This window comes from Heloderma suspectum, chromosome 7 (assembly GCF_057233095.1).
Source record: "Heloderma suspectum isolate Gila_16-S chromosome 7, 16-S_ref, whole genome shotgun sequence".
Taxonomy (NCBI): domain Eukaryota; kingdom Metazoa; phylum Chordata; class Lepidosauria; order Squamata; family Helodermatidae; genus Heloderma; species Heloderma suspectum.
This window is the reverse complement of record NC_139464.1, coordinates 44965041-44986706: the sequence shown is the minus strand read 5'-3', so window position 1 is coordinate 44986706 and position 21666 is coordinate 44965041. Positions and strand designations below refer to the sequence as shown.

At 45.1% G+C, this 21666-nt stretch overlaps 1 protein-coding gene across 2 annotated transcripts in view; it reads right to left on the bottom strand.

Annotated features, from left to right (window-relative positions):
- GRAP2 (GRB2 related adaptor protein 2) overlaps positions 1-7065 on the bottom strand; it is a 74230-nt gene extending 67165 nt beyond the window's left edge. Inside the window, exons 1-2 of one of the 2 annotated variants that reach the window (XM_084809889.1) lie at positions 6848-7045; positions 5131-5174 (exon numbers count right to left, since the gene is read on the bottom strand). The gene's annotated coding sequence lies outside the window, so the exon portion shown is untranslated. Of the gene's footprint in view, positions 1-5130; positions 5175-6847 lie in introns of both variants that reach the window. The other variant, XM_084809888.1, reaches the window with a different exon arrangement.
- Positions 7066-21666: the final 14601 nt, after the last annotated feature.

The following is a 21666-nucleotide window of genomic DNA, read 5'->3' as shown; positions in this document are numbered from 1 at the left end:
CCCCTGGCAGTGCTCGTGGCAGCTCCTCTGGTGGCGGGGGCTCCCCCCCTCACAGAACAAGGGCCCAGGTAAGGAGCTGCAGGCTGGGCGGCATGTATGTGGGGGGTGGAAGCAGGATTCGGATGTTCAAAACCCACTTTGGCTTTGTAGGCTGAAGCAAGTTGGGGGGGCCCTGAATCAGCTCGAGCCGAATTCAGAAGCCCTGAAGCAGCCTCCAAGTTGGATTGGGGGGTCCATGCATAGCCCTATTTTCAATTAGCAATGGGATTTAGGCAATCTGTTAATATTCTGTTTCCATAGTTTTACAGAGCTGACCTGTGATCTCAGTGCCATAATAATGAAACTTTCTCAACAATTCTCTTAGGTTAGCATCTTCTGCTGCTGTATTTAAATAGTTATCAGAATGCCTAATCTGTTAACAATTACATTTTCAAAGAAGACTCAGATGCTGCAAGAGCAATCACTTCTTTGTCAATTTAACATTTTTACAGTACGGTTGTACAATCATTCTGCTTTGTTGGTTAATTATCATTTCCTCATAATAAAGGCATAACCACTGCTGCTTTACTTAGCAGATTCCATCTAACAATATAGTCCATTATATCTAACATTATAGCCCATCTAATCAAAAACCAATCCTAGCAGGGCCTGAGTGTCATGTGTCATGGGGCGGGGGTGGTTGTGGTGCATTACAAACTTGTAACATGCCCCCCTTGACACACACTGACCACTAAGACCATATCTGAGGGGAGATATGATAGCACTCTTCAAGTACTTGAAAGGTTGTCACAGAGAAGAAGGCCAGGATCTCTTCTTGATCATCCCAGAGGCCAGAGTGCAGGACACGGAATAATGGGCTCAAGTTACAGGAAGCCAGATTCCGGCTGAACATCAGGAAAAACTTCCTGACTGTTAGAGCAATACGACAATGGAACCAATGACCTGGGGAGGTGGTGGGCTCTCCCACACTGGAGGCGTTCAAGACGAGGCTGGACAGCCATCTGTCAAGGATGCTCTGGCTTGGATTCCTGCATTGAGCAGGGGGTTGGACTCGATGGCCTTGTAGGCCCCTTCCAACCCTACTATTCTATGATTCTATGAATCTGAGTCATGAAAGAAAAAAAAAAATCTGAAATTACACGCTCTACATTTCTGAAATTATACCATTACACATTTCTACCATGCTTTCAAACACCACAGTTGTTTGCTATTTTTGTTGATCAAAACATCCAACTTGAAGAAGAGTCTTACAATACTTGCTGATTATTTTGTGACTTTTTGGTTGGCCCTAATAAATATCATCCTTTCAATCTTTTATATATTTTTATTCTAAAGGCTGCAAAACATGGCTGCAAAACATTTTATAAACAAATTCACTTCAAACCTTCATTTTTCTCACCTTTTTCATTGTAAAATTATTAATTATCTCCCCAAAATCAAGTTCTCTTGCAAGTTCACATTTGATAGACAAAATAGCTAGGTGGCTAGATCCATAGTAGAACGCCCCATAGTAGAACGCCTCATAGTAGAACGCATGCCATTTTTGATAAATGCTAGCGTGCTGAAACATCTTTCAGCTTCTGCCCATCACTGGCAGCATGCAAAAAACCCGTAAGGCTAAGCACGTCACTGAAAATTAGTTGCAATTATTTTTGTTGTTGTGAATTTAATGCATATTCTTTTCAAAAAGCAGACTTTACTTTTTTCAGATGCAACATTTCGGAAGGGAAGTTTTTAGAAAGATAGGTTACTTGTGAAACAGACATCCATTTGGTATGTTTTGGGCATATAAATCCTACCAGCATCCCTGGCTCTGACTTTCCCTAGAATCAATGTCCCTGTTTATTTAAAAACAACAAAGATAGCCATGCTGACTGTAAGAAAAACTGCACAGTCCATATAAGCGTAATACCTTTATTAGGCCCACCAAAAGATCAGTCTTGTAACTATCACATGACCTGCAGAGCCTAATTTGAATGCCTGCAAGATCCTTCCTCCCCCCTTTCAGCTTGGGACTTTGAACATGCAGGTGCTGTGATTTCACCATCAAGTCAGTTACCTTTATCTTTTACAAAAAGATGTTTTTACCACTTCATGGTTCAAAAGTTTTACCATTAAACTGCAGTTATCAGGCCTTTCTGTGGATTTCCTCTGCACACGAGATTATTATGTTGTAAAATCTATTTTAGAACAAAGGATCAAGGATATTGATTTTCAATATTCTATAGCAAATGCTCGCAGATCTTGCTTTCCAATACACTTTGGCCTAACTTTTGAATTCCCTAGATATGCCAGAGATGTGGATAATTTGACTATTCCGAAGTATCGCCATGTGTTCTCTAGGGCTAGATTTAACTGGCTCCCTTCTGCAGTGTTGGAAGGGCGCTACCAGGGTGTCCCATATGAGGATTGTTTCTGCAGAGATGGAGTAGTTGAAACTTTAGGTCATTTTTTGTCGAATATAGCCTTCATAGGGAGGAACATAATAGGCTACTTTGCCCTATTATGAGGAAATGCCCTGGAAGGACATTGGGATGGTATTTGGAACATTTATTGGCTAGTCCAAACAAGTCAACAACAGAGTTAGTGGCTAAGTTCCTCTTCTCCATTCAAAGGTCTCGTAAGATGATTTCTTCATCCTATTTGTAACTTGAATGCCATGTTTTCATCTTTTGTATCACCTAGAGTATGTGTATGTTTTAATATTCCTCTGCTTGTTGTGTAATGAATTAATGATTATGTGTTAAGTTTTTTTCAATGATTATGATTTATGGCTTGTTTCTTTTAATGGGTCTGTGACCTCATAATAAAATGAACTGAACTGTCACTTTCATTTTTCTCCCCATTCCCCCGTTCCTGCCAAACCTGCTTTTTGTAACATCTTGCTTGATGAAGAGATCTGGAGATCTAGAAAGCTTGCTCTTTTGGTTGGCCTAATAAAGGTATTACACACTAATGGATGGTCTGATTATTAAAGTGTTTTGTCCCTTCCACTGGCTATCATTCCCATCTGCGTATGCACAGAGAATTCTGGGACTGGTAGTTCTTGAGAAAGCATGTCACAAAAGCGACACAACTCTGTCTCTTAAACTGCAGTTAAGCTGTGGTTAAGCTGCAGTTAAGCTAGTTTAACTGCACAAGCACACTCTCTTTGTTGTAGAGAAGGGCCTGCCCTGGGGCAGCAACTAGCTCTTCTGAATGTTGCTTGTTCTCCTCTAACATAGCTTTCGATTGGCTTCACCAAATCTCACAAGATCTGGACAACAGGAACACAGACACAAGGAAATCGGTCTCTATGAATATGTTCAAGCGTGACCTAGAATTTAGCCTCAATTTTCTCCCTGTGGTAATGGTATTGCAGACTGGGCTGCCTAGAGGTCCTGACTCTCTAGGACCTGGTAAAGGGTACACGCCATCTCTGTGCTTGGGCCCTGATTTGAATAAAGCCACCTAGTCACTATAAAATTAATTTCAATGTCATAGGGATACACTTGTATTCTGAAGCCTGAAACCGAATAACCATTGTAGAATCAGCTGCTGCTCTATTGTCTGTTTTCACTTCAAACTAGCAAAAGGCCCATCAGATTTGATGGATGAGGTAGGGCAAATGTGGGTGGGAGGAACAAGGCCCTTGCCAAGAGATGACCCAGCTGCAGGGCAGTGGAGGATGGGAGAGCAGATGAAAAGGGAAAGCATGCAAACTGAGAATATATGCTCCAGGCAATCTTACCCAACCTGGTGCCCTTCAGATGTTTCGGACAACAACTCCCAGTGTTCCTGACCATTGGCCATGCTGTCTGGGGCTAATGGGAGTTGTTGTCCAAAATATCTGGAGGGCAGCATGTTGGGGAAAGCTGCCAGGAGGAGAAGCCCAGTCAGGTGAGGCTGGGAGCAAAATGCAAGCACTACTCCCCAACTCAGCGAACTCAAGAGGCCAAAGCTTTTCTGGCTCCCCTCCCCATGCATTGCTAAGGTCAGAGCACAATGCAACATCCCTGGGGTCCCCATGTGGTGCCTATGGACACCTCTCTTGAGACCCTGCCCCTTCCGATTTTTAAAAAAAGTATTACATTTTTTTTTGGATGGAATGGCTGGCATGCTGCAAAACAAAGCGCCAGCCTACAGCACCATCTTTATTTCCAAGAATGTTGCGTGGGCCCCAGAGGCATTCTTAGAAAAGAAAAATGGGGGTGGTGGAGGACAGCTTAATCAGCTTGCCTTCTGAGAAATGGAGGTTGAAGCAGAAAACTTTGGGTTCAAAAGAGTGTTTTTCTGTTTTGGAACTCAGATCCCATCTCTGCCTTGTTCATGGATAAGTTACACTTCTTTTAGTCCCACCAGTCTGCCTTCTGGGAAACAGGTGTTTTGTGACTGGCCATGCCTGCCATGACAACCATTTTGTGAACAGACAAAACCTTCCCCATTCTGGCAGCCATTTTGTGAGAGCACCCATGACATTCTCTCAAAATTCTAATCGTGCCCACCAACTCAAAAAGGTTGGGGACCCCTGTGATATCCAATCGGTTCTGAAACATGCCAAAATAAATAGTGCATATATAACATAAATAATTGCTATCAGACAGTTTGAAATCATGGACTGGGACTTCCACTCAAGGCTGTTATGGATTTGTTGTATCAATTTGCTTATCATATTACTTCTTAATGCCTCAAAATACACATCTCAAAAATGATAAAATTAATACAAGCTTCTCTTATTTCTAACTTAGGACATGGTGCATAGCATGGAGTACAGGAGGCTGAAAGTATAACATATACTCCACCAAGGCTAATGGATCACGATAATGAGAATGCAAATTTACAGCACTCATGGGCAATTAAATCAGAAGAGTAATAACGTCTTCCTTCTTTCCCTCTCCAGAATTATTAGAATTACTATAAGAGGAAAAACTCCTGAATACACCAAATGACCAGAATAAAAAAATTATTTTTTGTTTTGACTTTTGTATTTTTTTTCTTTTTAATTTTTAAAATTGTAAACTGCTATGGGTGCACTGGCAGAAAGATTCCATAAATAAATACATAAACAAACTGTTTTGAATGTCTGGAAGGGCCAAGACTCAAGGACATGTGTGAGCTCATTTACTGGCCTCTAGTCAGGTGAATGATTACCTGCACAGACTGCCAACACTGGGTTTCCCTCCCTCCTCTTTTTTCTAAAAAAAAAAAAAAAAGTCGTTTTATACTCCGGCAAAGCTGAGGTGAAGAGGAGGAAGATGAAAAGTAGCAATAATCACAACAGGTGAAAACAATTAGTAACTGACATATTTGATAAGGGCTAATAATAGAATGAACAGGTAAAGTAATTGGCATTACTGAGACCATCTTTCAGCAACTACCTACACCAGGGACTGCATTTGAGGGTTGTAAAGGGGACATTAATATCTGAATAGGAATCTCATGCATTTGACAGGGCTTTAGACCTTTTGATTCCCGGTGGATCATGGGGTTTTTGCTACTACTTTCTATATTTGATGGCTTTCTGCTGCTTCTAAATCAGCAAGCTAATTTCTGGGATGGCCACGTTACCCCAGGAGAAAATGGTTTGATTAGAGGATTAAATTTATTCTGTCAAAAAACAGCAGCACTACAGAACCATAAATAGAACAAATAATGCAAGGCAATGATCAGAAAGAGAGAGAAATGTTTTTACATTCAGGTGGGGTAGAAGAAACAGGGTCAACAGCTGGATGAATGGATAATATAATTAGAAAATGTTGTACTTTTGCATAGGAAAATAAAATCACACCCTCCCACCATATTTTTCAGGAGTAAAAAGAATTTACATGGAAAGATGGGTAATTTGGAGGGGCTCTAGTCTACCTAAAACTCTGTTCTCTCCAGCCCAATAATGGCAACAAGACACATAGCATCACTCACACTGGTGCAGAAATAACAGGGTGTGTGCCAAATCTCTTATCTCAAACCATGCAGCAAAGCTGAGCTAAAACTCAAGCCATGAAAAGTATTATTACCATGGGAAGGGATGAACTACAAATGTAAGAGTGATCCCCTTCCACTTTGAATTGCTTTTTCACTGAAAGTGCTGGCCTGTCATACAATACACAAAAACCTTACAGTGTGCAAGATGAGCATAATATGGGGGAAATTCAAATGCAGTCTCCTCACTCCCCCGCACCCCCACCCCCGACACACACTATCACACCATGACATATCTTGATGGGGCTGCCTCCCTTAAATATACCGTGCTTTTCAATTTGCTAAGACTGTTACAACTGTAACAAAGAGGGATGTTCATTCAGGTCTAAACAGTCTAAATAGCCCATTCATCCCTTTTCCAGTATTGTTGCCCTTAGTGTAAATGAGAAGTCATTTGGTCAGTTTATGATCCCATATGTACACTAAAAGGCTTTCTACTCCCCTGGCTATTTTGCCCATTATTTTCAAACCATACAAATAGATTCTATGTTGCCTAACTTTGCATTATGTATTTGCCTGCCCATGGCTTGAAGTAATTTTGTTTATATACTAATAAGGAACTCAGATGCTTAGTTTTAACAGTTACATAGCCAAAATGAGGCTACTGAGAAACAAGTGGGAGGTATTAGCACACACAGGGGAATCCCAAAGTTTGCAGATGTATTAAAATATTTAAGGACCCCCCCCCCCCGGGATAACACCCCTCCTCAAACATCCCATGGTCACAGAATGTTGTGCAGGGGGTCGGGGGAGGCAGGGATACAAGGGAGTATCCTGAAAGAAGGAAAGGGTGGCTGGAATACTGTGGAGAAGCACTTTACACTGCAATATTTTGTTACAGATCCTACATATACTATTGTTAAGGAAGTTTAGGCAAACAGTTACATACCTTTTAGAGCAGACTAGGCAGGAAAAGGTCTTTGATTTGCTTCTCTTTATTAGATCCCACCCTCACAGAATTCAATAAAAAAAATTATGGTGGAGCTGTGCTCCATAACACATGATCAGCCTGCTCTCTCCTTCAAATGAGGCTCTTGCTAAGCACAGAAAATTGTGGAGCCATTTGTGATCATGCTAGGCTTTCACTGCTTACATCTCTCCCCATTTAGCCTCCTCTCAAGGTTCAGCCAATCACACAATTAAGAAGAAAACCACAAGCCATGGAGGTACTCAGATGAAGCAACTCAGAAAGCTGGGTGTGGGTTTAGGCTTAGTTAACTGCTGTGGTTTTCTTTTATTTCTTTTTACTGTCAAGTGCTATATTATTTTGCAGTCCCGTGAGGCTGAGAAACTCCCCCATGCACGGGACTGCAATATGTTCTGTAGAAATCTGTAGATTTCTTATAAAGGATTTCCTCTTGTTTCGCAACATCACAGCATATATAATTAGTGTCCCTTAGATCAGACCTCATTGATAATCTAATCCAGCCCTCTTGAGTAAACTGTATAGAACTAGGAGGAGACTGCACAATGTAACCAGGCAACTTTTAGGGTTGGAAAGCATTTAAGACCAATCAGCCTAAATTTCCTTTGCTGAAGTGTATAGCAATTTCTTCTTGTCCTTCCCTGTTTACCACTTCAGTTTTTGTTTCTAGCATGGCTTGCATGTCTTTCACAGATATATGACAGTAGAAAATTATGAAAACAGAGTTTAAGGAGTACTAAGGGAAGATTAAGGAGACTGCAGAGAAGATTAATGAGTTCTTTTCATCTGTCCTCATTGCAAGAGATATAGGGCAGGTACCCATGCCTGAATTTATATTTTCAGGAAGGCGGTCTGAGGAATTGAGGCAAATAGCAGTGATAAGATGACATTCTAGACCTTACTGACAAATTGAAAGTTAACAAATCGCTGAGTACAGATGGTATCCATCTTAAAGAACTCAAGTATGAAACTGCTGATCTTCTAACAAAATATGCAACATGTCCCTAAGATCGACCTTTGTATCAGAGGACTGAAGAGTGGGCAATGTAACACCAGTTTTTAGAAAGGGATCCAAGTGGGATAGCTTAATGTCTATTCAGGTGAACGGATGGAAAACATTATTTAATATAAAACTATCAAGCATCTAGAAGGACAAGTCCTGCTGAAAAAGAATCAGCATGGCTTCCACAATGGTATGTCCTGCCACACTAACCTTTTATGAGTACTTTGAGAGTGTCAATAAACATGTAGACTGTGGTGATCTGGTAGACATTATTTACTTGGTTTTTTACAAAATCCCTCACCAAAGACTCCTGAACAAACTTAGCAGTCATGGAATAAGAGGAGAGAGAGGTCTTCTTATAGATCGGTAACTGGTTAAAGAATAGAAAGTAGAGAGTAGGAATAAATAGTAAATTCTTGCAATGGAGAGACATTCTTGAAAGGTTCGTATATATTTTACTATGTGTGTAGGAAAATGGTGATAAAGGATTTTTTTAGTGGGCATGTAGCTGGCGGGGAAAGGATTAAGCATCCTTTCCCTTTTCTTTGTCTTGTAGCCTCTCTCAGCTGGCTTTCATAAAAAAGAAAAAGTAAAAGTGGTGAGACAGACCCGGGGAGTGTCTCCACAAGTGATTTGCTGTGAGTTTGCCACATTTGGAGGTCATTTGGGGCACATGACATTGTGGCCATCCTGCAGCCACCCCAGAATTTTGCACCGAAAAACTGTTTTTTCTGAGACTACTTTTAGTCTGATTGTTTTCCTTAATTCAGCTTGTCTGCGCTTCTGTTGTGGTGTGCACCAACCCTCCACATTTACTCCAGCATGATAGCCCAGCCCAGGGGTGTGTCTTTCACCTGGCTGTGACCTCACTGACCCCAGTCAATTTATTTTATTTATTTATTAAATTTATTAATCGTCCATCTGGCTGGTCACCCAGCCACTCTGGGCGATGTACAGCATATAATAAAACAGTTTAGAACAATAAAATTCTACAATAAAAACATTATCTAAAATACCCTAACCCACCCCAAATGCCTGCCTGAACAACCACGTTTTTAATGTACGGCGGAAGCTCATTAAAGAGGGGGCATGGCAGAGTTCCCTAGGGAGGGAGTTCCACAGAGTGGGGGCCACCACAGAAAAGGCCCTCTCCCTTATCCCCACCAGTCTAGCTGTCCTGCCTGATGGGACAGAGAGAAGGCCATCCGAGGCTGATCTTGTTAAGTGGCCTGTCTGGGGTTGCTGGAGGCACTCCTTAAGATAGGCTGGGCCAGAACCATATAGGGTTTTAAAGGTCAAAACCAACACCTTGAATTTGGCCCGGAAAACAACTGGTTTTAAGAACTAAATTTCTTTGAACACTGAGGTTGCATTTAGCAATCATAGCTAACAACAGTTCATAGACCCATCCTTCATAAATTTGATAAACCCCATTAAAATCCATCTAAACCAGGGATAAGCAACCTGTAGCCTTCCAGATGTTTAAGGCTACAACTTCCATCAGCCCTAGCCAGCATAGCCAATGGTGAGGGATCATGGGAGTTGTAGGCCAAAACATCTGGAGGGCTACAAGTTGTCCGCCTATGATCTCAACCAACGATCATCACCATTGGCAACCAACAGTGTTGGGAGACTGCTCCTGCATCACATCTAGTTTGGCCCTTAGCGACTGAAGAATGAAATGCCATTTTTTTGTATCACGCATTTTAGGGATGAACCTCATTGCATAAATTACAATATAAATAGCAGCTGTGGAGGGGTGGTGGTGAGCAGGATTGGACTCTGGTATTTCCCTCTATACCAAGATCCCAATGAAAATCACCCCTCCACTGAAGCTGCTACTGGCATGTCCTTGGTGATGGTAACTGCAGCTTGGGGGCATGTGTGAATGGATGCTTTTAAGCAGCATGTGGGGAAAGGGTTAAGCCTCCAATGCTCCTGATTGACCTCTCCTACAGCTACTATTTAGATTTCAAAAACTAGACACACTAATTGCATTCACACAATTAGCATCATGTCTATTATGGCTAGGCTGACCATATTTCCTCGACTTCAGCAAAGCTTTTGACAAAGTGCCCCATGATATCCTGATGAGCAAACTAGCTCAAAGTGGGCTAGATGAAACAACAATCCGGTGGATCCACAGTTGGCGACAGAATCGGACTCAAAGAGTGCTTATCAATGGGACCTTCTCAAACTGGGGAGAGGTAACGAGTGGGGTACCACAGGGCTCAGTCCTGGGCCCAGTGCTCTTCAACATTTTTATTAATGACTTGGAGGAGGAGGTGCAGGGAATGCTGATCAAATTTGCAGATGACACAAAATTGGGCAGGATAGCTAATACTTTGGAAGACAGAAACAAAATTCAAAGTGATCTGGATAGACTGGAGCGCTGGGCAGAAAACAACAGAATGAAATTTAATAGGGATAAATGCCAAAATCTGCACCTAGGAAAAAGAAACCAAATGCACAGTTACAAGATGGGGGATACATGGCTCAACTACACTACAAGCAAGAAGGATCTTGGAATTGTTGTTGAACACAAGCTGAATATGAGCCAACACTGTGATGTGGCTGCAAAAAAGGCCAATGCTGTTTTGGGCTGCATTAATAGAAGCATAGCTTCCAAATCCCGGGAAGTACTAGTTCCCCTCTACTCAGCACTGGTTAGGCCTCATCTGGAGTACTGTTTCCAGTTCTGGGCACCACACTTTAAGAAGGATGCAGACAAACTGGAGAGGGTTCAGAGGAGGGCAACGAAGATGATCAGGGGACTGGAAACAAAGCCCTATGAAGAGAGACTGAAAGAACTGGGCATGTTTAGCTTTGAGAAGAGAAGACTGAGGGGAGATATGATAGCGCTCTTCAAGTACCTGAAAGGTTGTCACAGAGAGGAAGGCCAGGATCTCTTCTTGATCATCCTAGAGTGCAGGACACGGAATAATGGGCTCAAGTTACAGGAAGTCAGATTCCGGCTGAACATCAGGAAAAACTTCCTGACTGTTAGAGCAATATGACAATGGAACCAATTCCCTAGGGAGGTGGTGGGCTCTCCCACACTGGAGGTGTTCAAGACGAGGCTGGACAGCCATCTGTCAGGGATGCTGTGACTTGGATTCCTGCATTGAGCAGGGGGTTGGACCTGATGGCCTTGTAGGCCCCTTCCAACCCTACTATTCTATGATTCTATGATTCCTTGAGACAAAAACGGGATATTGGGATGACAAAAATGGGATGGGGTTATGTAATATTCCATATTCATGAAAAAGATGATAACAAAAGTTTTATTACATGAAAATACTGAGATAAAAAAGTCCGAATCAAACTGAATGTAGGGCAGAAAGAATGGGCGGAATGATGGTAGAAATAACAGTAGGACTCACCCTCCTGGCTCCCACACGCTGAATGGGGCTTAGCGACCGCCTCTTGAATTCCCCGCCACACTGCAGACAAGCAAGGGGGTGGCATCTGATCGTCGCTAGCTCAAGAAGCCTGGCCCTGGCTGGATAAAGCAAATGGAACTTCCTCTTTCGTCACACTAGTAGTTTTACTGCACTCATTGATTAGCACAGAGCCTTATGATAAACGCGTTGTTTTTTTACAAATAATTAAAAATGGGACAAATTGACATTTATATTAAAACGACGGGAAATATGAAAAAAAAGGTATTGTCCCATTTAAAACGGTAGGTATGGTCAGCCTAATTATGGCCCTCAGCAGAGATAGTTGCTGACAACAATCCAACAGAGAATTAGGTATGTTTAAGCCTCTTGAGATCAATGGGCTGGTATGCCCTACTCTGTGCTTGATGGTGGCCTCTGGTTTTATTTTCTGGGCTACATAGAATGCTTGAATTTTTCTTGATCCATATTCATTATGAATATGGTGTTTAATAACTGTTAATCTGCTGAGTGATGTTGCCTTACAAAATCACTGCAGAATACATCCTTTTCTATGCATCTGTCTGTGTACATGTTTTTCAATTTGATGTAGATGGGCCTGGGAGCAAGAAGTCACAACCTTCTATCACTCTGGTAGAAGTGAGACAGTCTAAGTGAGGGGAGGGGAGCCTCTTTCAGCCTGAGGGCCAAAATGCATTTCGGAGAAGCTCTCCGGCCTGCATTGCAGTGGTGGGCGGGGCCAAAGGCAAAAGGGGAGGCACAAAAACCACCAAAATATGCCAGCATATTGTAGTTTAAGGGCACAATCCTATGCATGTTAGATAGAGAAAAGGCCTACAATGGCTGGCTTGGGAATGCTGGGAGTTGTAGGCCTTTTCTCTGTCTAAACCTGCATAGGATTGTGCCCTAAAGCTCTTACTGCCAGTATCTAAGCCTCAGAAGAGGCATTTTAACCTTTTAGAAAGGGGAGAAAAGAACTGCAAAAGGCAGGCAACCAAACAGTAAGTGGTTGGGTGAAAGAGATTGGGGCCAGGGGAAAGGGGCATGGTCACCTGAGGAACGCTGGGGGGTGTCTCCACCAGCGGTTTGCTCTGAGCTGGCTGTGTGTTGAAGTCATTAGGGATACATGACCTTGTTGTTAGAAAAAAAAGGAGACTCCATAACCGTTGGCGTCTCAAGTTACGTAAGAGCCCGAGTGGCGGGAAAATATAGGCGGAGCAAAAAGGGATTCATACTGATGCGCTCATGACTAACAGCTTGGTAAGCTGATAGTGACTGTTTATTGGATATTAACTTAGTGAGCCGATGTACTAACTGTTTCATTGGTTACTGGTAAGAACAATAGAAGCGATATGATATAAAGGGCTTTTGCACACGTGTCTCGGGGTCCAGACTGCTCTGCACCCATTTTGCAAAACGTTCAATAAAATAGCGTTGGATCCACTGCTGCCTGCCTGGCATTCTTTTCTTCTAAACCGAAAGCAAGGACTTTTTATCTAACAATTTGGTGCCGTGACTCGGATCCTGCTTCGGGGCGCGTCCCCTTCACGCTGAGCCAAGGGGCCGCGGAGGAGAAGTGGCCACAGGCGGTTGTTTTACACTGCCTTCTCCTCACGACGGTGGCGGCAGAGGCGCCTGGGGACCAACGCCAGAGGAAGAGGGAGACGTGATCACTCTTTTTAGGCACCGGCAGTGGATCAATAAGCAGCTGGACGCAGCTGCGGGCGGGACAGAAGAGGCTTTTGGGGTAAGTGAAACAGCTTACATTAGGGGATAAACGCGGGACGGTGGTGTGTTTGTGATTGTGTGAGACGCCTACGGGCGAAGCGAGTGGGGAGCCCCGATCTGCATTTCCTTACCCCGGAGACGGGCTAGGTCAGAGGAGGGCGAAGCGCAAGAATTGCTGACTGAAATTCCCACCGTCATGGGCGGGTCCCAATCTAAGTCTGCGAAGAAGTCCCATACGCCCTTGGAGTGTTGTTTGCGCAATTGGTCACATTTTAAGCAGGATTATGGAACTAAGATGACAAAGGATCGTCTTGTCTTTTTTTGCACCCGGGAATGGCCAATATTAGAACCCAAATGGCCACCCGAGGGGTCTTTTGACCCAACCTTGGTATCTGATGTGCGAACAATAGTAGCACAGAGGGGAAGTTGGGACCAGTTCCCTTATATTGATTCGTGGGCAACTTGTGTGCCCCTTGGCGGCAGGCCTGCTCCGTGGGTTGTTAAATGCATGTCCCTTGCCCTTCCCATGGTGGTCAAAAGGAAACCACCAAAAGAAGGACCACCCAGGGTCGTGGCCACGGCACTGGAGTACCTACTGCTTCCTCCTCCCTACGGGACAGCCGTCGCAGGGCGCTCATTGCAACCACCACCCTCTCCTGAGGGGCCCGCCCAGCGGTTAGATGCCCCCGAGAAGGACCCCTCTCATGAAATAGTACCAGAGGACCCCACCCCTCTAGTTGAACGCCAGGACACTCTCCAAGATCGTCTATATTCCCTAGAGGAAAGATTGGAGGTCCTACAGAGAGAGGCAAAAGGGGGACCTAACTACAACCTGCGAAAGGACCCCCAACCACCGGTGAAGTTCACCTTCCCCATCAGAGAAGTCCCCGACCCTACCGCCCAACATCCTCAAGGGACGATGTTTGTTTATGTCCCATTCACAACATCTGATTTGTATAATTGGAAACAATTTAACCCCTCCTTTGAAGAAGATCCCGGGCCACTCCTGTCTCTGATGGAGAATGTGAGGCTTACTCACAACCCCACATGGGACGATACACAAATGCTATTGAACACCTGTTTTCTCAGCCAAAAGCCAACCATCCTTGCGGGGGCACGAGCCAAGTATAGGGAGGAAAATCCCCAGGCAACTGAGGAGGAGACGGCGGAGGTTCTGCCCACAGGGCGACCCAATTGGGGGGGTGGCCACAGTGGCACATAGACGCTTACATGCTGACTATTTTCGACTCATTTTAGCAGGCATGAAGCAAGCCGCGAGGAGGGCCCCCAATTTGCAAAAAGTCCTGACTCTAAAGCAAGACAAAAACAAACCTCCTGCCGTGTTCCTCCAAAGGCTGAGGGAAGCCTTCGCTAAATATACTGACATTGACTTGAATGATCCAAATAATTTAAGGATCCTCACGACTCAGTTCGTGGGAAATAGCTGCCAGGACATCAGAAAGAAGTTGCAAAAAGTTGAAGGAGGGTTGGCAGCTGACCTAGGAGTTTTAGTTGAAGTAGCTCAAAAGGTTTATGAGAGGCGAGAAGAAGAAGAAGGAAAAGAAAAAGACAAGAGGCAGGCCAAGCTCCTTGCTGCGGTTCTTAAACCTGACAAAGAGGGAGCTAGGAAGGGGAGGAAAGGGGGAAGGAAAGGATCTCCCCTGGGGAAAGATCAATGTGCCTTTTGTAAGAAAATGGGGCACTGGAAGCGTGACTGTGAGGCTTTGAAGCAGAAAGAGAGAGGGGAAAATACGGGAGGAGCGCAGAGAGTTCTGTATGAACAGGAAAGAGATTAGGACAGACCAGGGCCCGGCCCCGTCTTAGCTGTCTCTGAGGCAAGACGGGACCCCATGGTCAAAATAAAGGTTGGGGGCCGCTCCTACAAAGCCCTTGTGGACACAGGGGCCGCCCTGTCCGTCCTCCCCCTCAGTGAGCCCCCAACGGGAGGTGGGGGGTTCACCACCATAATGGGGGTCGAGGGAAGGGCAACCCGAGTGCCCCTCTCTCGTCCCCTGTTCACCAAGGTTGGGAAAACACACCTAGAACATGCATTTGTCTGTACCCCCTCTGTCCGGTGGCATTGCTAGGGAGGGACTTATTGACTAAACTTCAAATTGAGATTGCTTTTACTCCTGACGGAAGGATGGAGATACGGCTCCCTAAACAGCAGAGTAGTAACTACCAAATGGCCCTTTTGAAGGTTGCAGAAGAATCCACCCCAGAGGCCACCGAGGACTGGAGCTTAATAGAAAACAGAGTCAACCCTCTAGCTTGGGCCGGGATTGGAGGGGCCTCTCGTGCCAAGTCAGCAGCACCATACAAAATTCCCCTCAAGGAGGGAGCAAGGCCTGTTCATGTGAAACAGTATCCCCTTTCCCGCCAAGGAAAGGAGGGCCTACAACCAGTAATAACAAAGCTCCGAGAAGAAGGCCGGCTCATTGAGATAATGTCCCCCTATAACACGCCCATCATCGCTGTGCCAAAAAGGGGAGGGGGGGGCAAGGGCTTTCGTTTAGTGCAAGACCTCCGGCTCATTAATCAGCAGATCGAGGCCCCCCATCCTGTGGTCCCCAACCCACACACCCTCCTTGTAGGAATTCCGGAAGAGCACGCCTGGTTCACTGTCATAGACCTAAAAGATGCCTTTTTCAGCATCCCCCTCCACCCTGATTCAAGGCCTTTGTTCGCCTTTGAATGGGAAAGCCCGGGGGGGGGGTCAAAAGTTCAATTAGCATGGACAGTCATCCCTCAGGGGCTGAATCTCTCACCGGTGGTCTTTGGCCAGCAGCTCCAAAAGGATCTCGAACCCTGGGTCCAGCAGCACTCAGAGGTGCATCTCCTCCAGTACTGTGACGACCTCCTGATTTCAGCCAAGGCCAAGAATGCGTGCCTGAGTGGGACGGTTTCCCTCCTCAACTATCTAGCGGGGGGGGGGGTATAAAGTATCAAAAGAAAAAGTACAGTTGGCCCAACCAACTGTAAAATTCCTAGGCTACCACATAACTAAAGGGACTCGGAGCCTAGGGCAAGAAAGAGTTGAAGTCATCCGTGACACTCCTATCCCTAAGTCCCCCCACGAATTGAGGGCCTACCTGGGATTGACCGGATTCTGCCGACTATGGATAGCAAACTATGAGGAGACAGCGCGGCCGCTGTATGAGGCGCTGCAGAAAGATAGACTGGATAAATGGAAATGGACTAAGGAAATGAATAAGTCTTTTCTCAGTCTTAAAGCTGCTCTTGAGTCACCACCTGCTCTAGCCATACCAAATCCCAGCCGGCCATTTAGACTTTATGTGCATGAAAATAAGGGCATAGCTTCAGGGGTGCTTTGCCAGCGAAAAGGGCCCTCTTGAAGACCAGTGGGATATTATTCCAAGGTCCTAGATGTCGTAGCACGAGGATGGCCAAGTTGCCTGAGGGCAGTAGCGGCAACAGCTCTGATTTGTACCGAAGCCGAGAAAATGACAATGGGAGGACCCATTGAAGTTTGGGTGCCGCATGGAGTGCCACAAATTTTGGGATCAGGAGGAGGAAGCAAATTTCTCAACCCAGCCCGGCATTCCCGATATGAAATAGGTTTACTAACAAACGAAAACCTCACTTTTAAGGCTTGCTCCAGCTTTAATATCGCCACACTACTGCCAACATTACTGGGCACAAACGGATCAGGACTCCCAGATCATGACTGCCTTGAAGTATTAGACCTAGACACCAAAGGCCGACCGGACCTTGAGGATGAACCAATAGAGGGAGCCAGAGATCTGTTTGTAGATGGATCTAGCTATATGCTGGATGGAAGGCGCTACACAGGCACGGCCGTCGTTACTCTAGAGGAGAGTGTGCGCGAGGAAAGGCTGCCTCCTCATTTCTCCACCCAATCCGCTGAACTGGTAGCCCTGACAAGAGCCCTGCAAGCCAGCAAGGGAAAGCAAGTAAATATTTATACCGATAGCAAAAATGCCTTCGCCGTTGTGCATGCTCATGGGCAACTGTAGAAAGAGAAGGGATTCCTTACAGCAAACAGATCTCCAGTGGCTAATGGCGGCCTAATAGTGGATCTTCTGGATGCCCTCCAGCTACCCTCACAAGTAGCTGTTGTCCACGTCCGAGCCCATGGGAAAGAAAAAGAGGAAAAATGGAGACAGGGAAACCAGAAGGCAGATGAGGCCGCAAAAAGAGCAGCCAGAGAGGGAATCCAAGGAACTGCCAAGCTAAAACTGTTGTTGCTAAATTGTTACAGGAGGTGGTGCCCCGGTTCTCCCTGCCCGAAGTTATAGAATCCGATCAGGGCTCACATTTCACCTCAGTTATTACACGGGGGCTGGCACAAGCTCTGGGAGTAGAGTGGCATTTACATTGCCCCTGGAGGCCCCAGGCAAGTGGACAGGTTGAAAGAATCAATCGGAGCCTCAAGGAGACTTTAACCAAACTCCAACGAGGGGTGAAGCTCACTTGGGTTGAGGCTCTGCCAATAGCTTTAACGAAGCTTCAAAGGATGCCAAGAAAGGACATAAAATTGTCCCCCTTTGAACTGATGTTTGGGTTCCCGCCTCGGGTACACTGCGGAAGGAGGGAGGAAGTCAAGTGGGAGGTGGGTGATCAGATGCTAAGGGATCAGTTGACTTCTCTACAGTCTGTTCTTTCACAGCTACGAGCTTATTCCGTTCCGTTTCAGAGACTGCCGTTAGATGCACCTATCCATCTCTTCCAGACGGGAGACGAGGTGTTGCTGAAAAAGTGGAATAAAGAAGCTTTAAAGGAAGGGTGGGAGGGGCCTTATTTGGTGGGACCAACCAGCCACTCGTGTGTAAAGCTTGTGGGTTCTAGTAAATGGACACATTGCAGCCGGATAAAGCCATTTAAGTGACCCTCGCTTCCTTCTGTCACCTGGAAAGAACAGGAGGACACAGGCAACGGTCCTTTGCTCCCTGGCACCCCTCCGGAAGCTGCCAAGGACACAGGCGAAGAAGCTATCCAGGAGCCACAATCGCCTGTAATATACAAGTCACAACATCTGGGAAAAGCTCGGGTTCGAATTACAAAAAACTTGTAATATGAAGCAAGTATTGTGGGTGGTGTTGGTAATGTTAGTTAAAGAAATATTAACGTGGATGGTGATACCTCAAGGACTTGGGCTTGACAGCTTTAAGATAAAACCCCGAAATGTCACACCAACACCCCTCAGACCACTTCTGGTACAAATCCCTGAGAAAGAGAGGCGTCCCTGGAGAACCAGGTTAGGGATCCCAATAACAGAGGAAACTGATAATGTGTGGTTAGGGTGGATAAAGTATACAGCCAAGTCTTTAAATAAGTCTGACTGTTTTGTTTGTGCCACAGGGAGATCTGTAGCAAAGGTGCTGCCCTTTCCACTGGGATGGGACACTCCTTCCCTCCTCACCTGCGTGATCCGTTTGTTCTAACACCCTGATGCATGGGGAGAGGAGGAATGCCAAACCCTCAATAAATTATACCCCCCACTCAAATCAAAGGATCATGTCAGACCTTCCACAGTCTTCCTGCAAAGAAGAAACCATACCGGATGCATACACCGAAACCTTGCAGACACAGAGGGGCGTATAGGGAACCTGACGAGTAAAGTAAGATGTGTTAATTCCACCCGCTTTAGGAATAATTCCCTTTCAATCCCACGAGCTGATCTCTGGTGGTGTTGTGGTGGTCTAGAGTTGTATGAGGTATTGCCCTCCAATTGGTCCGGAGCTTGTGGGTTAGTTCAGTTGGCAGTCCCCTTTTCAATTGCATACCATCCAGCAGAGAAGACTGGCCAACCCTGGCAGAAACGATCAGTAACCCCTTTTGATGATCAAATATATATTGACTCCATAGGAGTACCAAGGGGAGTGCCAGACGAGTTCAAAGGAAGAAATCAAATTTCTGCAGGATTTGAATCTACCCTGTTTTGGTGGGTGACCATTAACAAAAATGTAGATTGGATCAATTGTTGTTGTTGTTGTTGTTCAGTCGTTCAGTCGTGTCCGACTCTTCGTGACCCCATGGACCATAGCACGCCAGGCCTTCCTGTCCTGCGCTCTCTCCCGGAGCGTGCTCAAGTTCATATTCATTGCATCCGTGATGCTATCTAGCCATCTCATCCTCTGCCGTCCCCTTCTCCTTTTGCCTTCAGTCTTTCCCAGCATCAAGGTCTTTTCCAGGGAGTTTTCTCTTCGCATTAGGTGGCCAAAATATTGGAGCTTCAGCTTCATTATCTGTCCTTCCAATGAGCACTCAGGGTTGATTTCCTTTAGGATGGACTGATTGGACCTCCTTGCAGTCCAGGGGACTCGTAAGAGTCTTCTCCAGCACCACAGTTCGAACGCATCAATTCTTCGGCGCTCAGCCTTCCTTATAGTCCAGCTCTCACAGCCATACATTACTACTGGGAAAACCATAGCTTTGATTAGACGGACCTTTGTCGGCAAGGTGATGTCTCTGCTTCTTACTATGCTGTCTAGGTTGGCCATAGCTTTCCTCCCAAGGAGAAAGCGTCTTTTAATTTCATGGCTACAGTCACCGTCTGCGGTGATCTTGGAGCCCAAGAAAGTAAAATCTGTCACTGCTTCCATTTCTTCCCCTTCTATATGCCAGGAGGTGATAGGGCCAGATGACATGATCTTCGTTTTTTTAATGTTGAGTTTCAAACCAGCTTTTGCACTCTCCTCTTTCACCCTCAACAAGAGGCTCTTTAGATCCTCTTCGCTTTCTGCCATTAGGGTGGTATCGTCTGCATATCGGAGGTTGTTGATAATTCTCCCGGCAATCTTAATTCCGACCTGTGATTCATCCAACCCGGCATTTCTCATGATGTACTCTGCATATAAGTTAAATAAGCAGGGTGACAATATGCAGCCTTGTCGTACTCCTTTCCCAATTTTGAACCAATCGGTTGTTCCATCTCTGGTTCTTACTGTTGCTTCTTGATCCTCGTACAGGTTTCTCAGGAGACAGGTAAGGTGGTCTGGTACTCCCATCTCTTTCAGAATTTGCCACAGTTTGTTGTGATCCACACAATCAAAGGCTTTAGCGTAGTCAATGAAGCAGAAATAGACGTTTTTCTGGAATTCTCTTGCTTTCTCCATGATGCAGCGAATGTTGGCGATTTGATCTCTAGTTCCTCTGCCTCTTCGAAACCCAGCTTGTACTTCTGGTAGTTCTCGGTTCGCATACTGCTGAAGCCTAGCTTGTAGGATTTTGAGCATCACCTTGCTGGCATGTGAAATGAGCGCAATTGTGCGGTAGTTTGAACACTCTTTGGCGTTGCCCTTCTTTGGAATTGGAATGTAAACTGACCTTTTCCAGTCTTGTGGCCACTGTTGAGTGTTCCAGATTTGTTGGCATATTGAATGCAGCACTTTAACAGCATCATCTTTTAGGATTTTAAATAGCTCAGCTGGAATATTGTCATCTCCGCTAGCTTTGTTGTTACTAATGCTTCCTAAGGCCCACTTGACTTCACTCTCTAGGATGTCCGGCTCAAGTTCAGTGACCGCACTATCATGGCTATCAGGGACATTCAGATCTTTCCTGTATAGTTCTTCTGTGTATTCTTGCCACCTCTTCTTAATCTCATCTGCTTCTGTTAGGTCCCTGCCTTCTTTGTCCTTTATCATGCCCATCTTTGCACAAAACGTTCCCTTGAGATCTCCAATTTTCTTGAAGAGATCTCTAGTCTTTCCCATTCTGTTGTTTTCCTCAATTTCTTTGCATTGTTCATTGAAGAAGGCCTTCTTGTCTCTCCTTGCTATTCTCTGGAACTCTGCATTCAGTTGGGTATATATTTCCCTTTCTCCCTTGCTTTTCGCTTCCCTTCTTTCCTCAGCTACTTGTAAAGCCTCATCAGACAGCCACTTGGCTTTCTTGCATTTCTTTTTCTTTGGGACGGATTTCGTTGCTGCCTCCTGAACAATGTTACGGACCTCCGTCCATAGTTCCTCAGGCACTCTGTCTATCAGGTCTAATCCCTGAAATCTATTCCTCACCTCCACTGTATATTCATCAGGGATATGATTTAGGTCATACCTGAACGGTTTAGTGGTTTTCCCGACGTTCTTCAATTTAAGCCGAAATTTTGCAAGAAGCAGCTCATGATCTGAGCCACAGTCAGCTCCAGGTCTTGTTTTTACTGACTGTATGGAGCTTCTCCATCTTTGGCTGCAAAGGACATAATCAATCTGATTTCGATATTGACCATCTGGTGACGTCCATGTGTAGAGTCGCCTCTTGTGCTGTTGGAAAAGAGTGTTTGCTATGATCAGCATGTTCTCTTGGCAAAACTCTATTAGCTTTTGTCCTGCTTCATTTTGTACACCAAGGCCATGCCTGCCTGTTATCCCGGTGATTTCTTGACTTCCTACTTTAGCATTCCAATCCCCTATGATGAAGAGGACATCTTTTTTTGGTGTTAGTTCTAGAAGGTGTTGTAGGTCTTCATAGAACCGATCAACCTCAGCTTCTTCGGCCTCAGTGGTTGGGGCATAGACTTGAATTACTGTGATGTTGAATGGTTTGCCTTGGATTCGTACTGAGATCATTCTATCATTTTTAAGATTGTACCCCAGTACTGCTTTTCCCACCCTTTTGTTGACTATGAGTGCTACTCCATTTCTTCTAAGGGATTCTTGCCCACAATA